At 37.6% G+C, this 4,912-nt stretch overlaps 1 pseudogene; it reads right to left on the bottom strand.

Moving 5' to 3' along the window:
* Positions 1 to 1,524: 1,524 nt before the first annotated feature.
* On the bottom strand, positions 1,525 to 1,918 carry LOC109250445 (40S ribosomal protein S24-like; annotated as a pseudogene).
* Positions 1,919 to 4,912: the final 2,994 nt, after the last annotated feature.

Raw genomic sequence — 4,912 nt, 5'->3', positions numbered from 1 at the left:
TGCCTGAGCGTTCACTTCCATCCCCACCCCCATCTGTAGAAGTTTCATCGTTGATGGAGCCAGTTTTTAAAACCAGGCCATGTATTTCCAGAGGTCATAGTCTTATCCACACATACTGTGTTCCAGTATGTTTGCACTGTTTTATTTACTGAGGATATTTATTTGGACCTCTTCTTCTAGTCTCTGTTCCATATCTCTAAGATAGAGATAGTAATTGTACCTTTCTTACAATTTGGAAGAAATATTTAACAATTTGTGTGAAATATTTAACACAGGGTCTGGCACATAAAAGATGGTATATGATGAGGTTTTTTTGGGGGGGGGATCTTAAAAGATTTATTTTTCTTAATTTTTTTAGGAAATCTCTATACCCAACATGGGGTTTGAACTCACAACCCCAAGACCAGGAGTTGTATGTTCTGCTGACTGAGCCAGCCAGGTGCCCCTAATTTTTAAATTGTTATTAGTGAAGTATAGTTGACCTACAATGTTATGTTACTTTCAGTTGTACAACATGGTGTTCTGAAAATTCTGTACGTTACACAGTGCTCACCACGGTAAGTGTTGTCACCATCTGTCACCATATGTTATGACGATATTGACTATGTTCCCTATGCTATACTTTCATCTCCATGACTTATTTATTTTATAAGTGGACGTTTGTACCTCTTCATCCTCTTTACCTATTTTGCCTATTTCCCACCTACCTCCCCTCGTTGTTTACAATTGTATACAAGGTATAGAAGCAACCTAAGTGTCCATCAATAGATGAATGGATAAAGAAAAAATGGTATGTAGATATAATGAAATATTACTCATCCACAAAAATAATAAGGTCTTGCCATTTGCAACAACATGGATGGACCCAGAGGGTATTATGCTAGGTAAAATAAGTCAGACAAAGACGAATACCATATGCCTTCACTTATATGAGGAATCTTAAAAAAGTAAAACAAATGAACAAAGAAATAAACAAAAGAAGCAGCAGCTGCATAAATACAGAGCTATTTTTTATTAAATGCTTTCATAAAACAAGAAGTTGCTATTAAAAGGAACAGCATGAAGGAAAGATCTTGAAAATGTGGTAACAAATCTCAAAAATCAAATTCAACAGAAGAATTGGAGGTAATTCTAAGGATTCTCCCAGAAGTTAATACAAATACACGAAGACATGAGAAATAGCAAAGAAAACATAAGAATCGGTCCAGTTAGTCCAATATCCAAGTATTAGGAGTTCCGTGAAGAGACAACATAAAAAATGGAAAGACAGAAATTATCCAAAACATTTTCTTAACTGCTCGGGCTTAAGTCTCCAGATTGAAAGGGCCATTTGAACAACCAGCAAATGAAAGAAAGACCCATACGAAGCTTCATGGTGACAGGTTTTTTTTTTTCCAAACAACCAGACCCATGGAAGTTCTTAGTTGATTAATCCTGTCATGAAAAATCTGCACAATCACCACCCAGTCACTGCAGAATCTTTACTCCTTCTGTTGTCCAGTCTCCAGCTCACTGCTAGATACTTCACTTCTTTTTGCCAGCACCAAAATTGGCTTTTGAAGTTCTCAACTTTCTTCATTCTGTTCTTGTGTTCCTTTCACTGTTTTCTTGATGTCTCTTTCTTCTCATACAGGCCATGTCTTGCAAGTCTATGTTTGGGTTCGTTTTTCTTTCTATAATCCAAGGAATCATAAATCCTGCCAAAACCAGTTGACTTATCACCTCCAAAATGGGTTCCGAATCCAAACACAAAGATGACATCTGGTGTGGTCTTGTACATTTTGGTTAGTTTTTCCCGAATTTCTGTCTTAGGTATTGTTGCCTTTCTGGGGTGAAGAACATCAATGACCATCTGTTTCCGCCGAAGTAGTCAGTTGGTCATGAACTTCCTGGTCCAGATAGTTACTGTGTCATTCATGATGGCGGCTGAGCCTCAAGCAGCCAGGGAGGAAGAGAGCTCATGGTGAAATTTGACTACATGGGGACAAATTAAGAGAGGACAGTAAAGGTCACATCACAAAGGAAAGGCATCAGATGTCATTAGATTTCTCCCAAGCAACACCAGGTGCTAATGAAGATGTGAATGCCTTCAAAGTTCTGAGGGAAAATGAAATTCAACTTAGATTTCTGTACTCATCCAAACTAACATTCAAGTATGAGAGCCTATAAAGTTTCAGAAATTTGAGGACTCATGCATTCATCTCTCCTGCACCCTTTCTTAGGATGGTGCTAGAAAAATGTGCTCTATATGCACTCCGATGTTTATAGCAGTGCTATCAACAATAGGCAGATTATGGAAAGAGCCCATATGTCAATCGACTGATGAATGGATAAAGAAGAGGTGGTATGTATGTGTGTGTGTGTGTGTGTGTGTGTGTGTGTGTATATATATATATATAGACACACATATATATACATATATATAATGTGTATATATGTGTATATATATATATATATAATGTGTATATATGTATATATATAATGTGTATATATATGTATATGTATATATATAATGGAATATATATATGGAATATATATATATATATATATAGGAATATATATATATAATGGAATATATATATATAATGGAATATTACTCAGCAATGAAAAAGAATGAAATCTTGCCATTTGCAACATGGATGGAACTACAGTGTGTTAAGCTAAGTGAAATAAGTCAATCAGAGGAAGAAATATATGATTTTACTCATATGTGGAATTTAAGAAGAAAACACATGGACATAGGGGAAGGAAAGGAAAAAGAAGATAAAAACAGGAAGGCAAACCATAAGAGACTCTTCAATACAGAGGACAAACTGAGTGTTGCTGGAGGGGAGGTTGGTGGGGGGATGGACTAGATGGGTGATGGGCATTAAAGAGGGCACTTGTTGGGATGAGTACTGGGTATTATATGTAAATGATAAATCACCAAATTCTACTACTGAAACCATTATCCCTCTATATATTAACTAACTTAGATTTAAATAAAAATTAAAACACAAAACAAAAATGTGCTCTGGTATGCCAAGAAAGTCTAGCAAGAAGAATACATGGAGTTCAAGCAATAGTGGACACAGAATAAAATATCAGGGAAGAGAAGCCCAGAACAACCACTGTGCGGCAGACCTGCAGAGCAACCAGGGCAGACTCAAGAAAATGCTAGCGGATTCCAGGAATCTGGCCAGATGCAGATAATGGACGCACTGATGGTACGATAGAAAAACTCAGAAGTTTCCAGCAGCAGCACATATGGCACATCAAAATGCTAGACCTACCCTGGAGAAGATGGCCCTAACTAGGAAGGGTCTGCATTATTCAGGAGCATCTAATATGCTAACTTGGAAATAAAACACAGATGCTCATGACATTTCACAGTTAGGGACTCTCCCATCGGACATCTAGCAGAAAGGACCCAAACCTTACACAATTGTAAGTACAGTTTGGGAAATGAACTGCTTTTGTGTTCTTCAGTTCTGGCTTTAAATAATAAAACATACGTGACTGTTAAAGAAAAACAGATAGAGAAGGAAACACAAACTGGTTTTTGGTGGACAAGAAACTTAGTTTTAAGTACATTATTTGAAGTTACAAAGGTGACTTAAAAGAGAGGGACTTAGAAAGTATTGACAAGTATTGGAAGGGAAGGTAGAGGATATAATGTGCTGTGTATCAAAAGAGGAAGTCGATTAATGATGTTTAAAGTTGATACATCAATAAATAGCAATTTAAGCTATAATTTGAGATTTGGAGATAACCACCAAAAAACTTTTTAAGGAAAGGTTTAAATTAATTGCTTCTGGAGTAGAGAGCTGTGAGTGGCAAAATCTTGGGAAGGAGACTCTTGCTGTTTATTTTTTCAAAGCTTTTTTTGTAGGGGCACCCAGGGGGCTCAGTTGTTTGAGTGTCCAACTTCAGCTCAGGTCGTGATCTCATAGCTCATGAGTTCAAGCCCCACATCAGGCTATCTGCTGTCAGCACAGAGCCTGCTTCAGATCCTCTATCTCCCTCTCTCTGCCTTTCTCTCTCTCTCTCTCTCTCTCTCTCTCAAAAGTAAACATTAAAAAAATAAAACAAAGCTTTTTTGTAGTATTTGATTTATTTTTTACCCTGGCATGTATTACTTTAATGAAAATAAAAGTACTTATTATACTCTCAGATTACAAATGTATGGGCATATTTGTTGTTTAAATTTGAAAACTACAGGGGAGCCTGGGTGGCTCAGTCGCTTAAGTGTCCGACTTTGGATCAGGTCATGATCTTGCGGTCTGCGTGTTAGAGCCCCAAGTCGGGCTCTGTGCTGATAGCTCGGAGCCTGGAACCTGCTTCACGTTCTACGTCTCCCTCTCTTTCTGCCCCTGCCCCGCTCATGCTCTGTCTCTGTCTCTCAAAAACGAATAAATGTTTAAAAAAATTTTTTTTAATTAGAAAAAAACAAAAAGAAAACCATTAACACATAGATGTGTTAAGAATTGAATTGTGTCTCCTCGAGATCCATATGTTGAATTCTTAGCCTCCAGTACCTAAGAATGTGACCTTATTTACAGATAGCGTCTTTACAGAGGTACTTAGGTTAAATTAGGGTCGTGAGGGTGGGTCCTAATAGAATATGATTGATGCAGTTATAAAAAGAGAAAATTTGGACCCAGAGACCCACATCCAGGAAAGATATGTGAAGACGTAGGGAGTAGACGACCACCTATAAGAAAGAGGTCTGGAACAGATTCTCCCTCGCGATCCTCACAAGGAACCATCCCTGCCCACACCTGGGTCTTACGCTTCTAGACTCCAGAATGGAGGCAATAAAGTTCTGTTTTTTGAAGCCACCCTCTCTATGCTCTTTTGTTCTGGCCGCTTGTGCTAAGACAAAAGCTGCAATGGAAAGGTTTCTATTTTGTTATTATGGATTATTTTTTTA

Source organism: Panthera pardus, unplaced genomic scaffold, assembly GCF_024362965.1.
Source record: "Panthera pardus isolate Hobbes unplaced genomic scaffold, ASM2436296v1 HiC_scaffold_27, whole genome shotgun sequence".
Taxonomy (NCBI): domain Eukaryota; kingdom Metazoa; phylum Chordata; class Mammalia; order Carnivora; family Felidae; genus Panthera; species Panthera pardus.
This window is presented reverse-complemented; position numbering and strand designations above follow the sequence as displayed.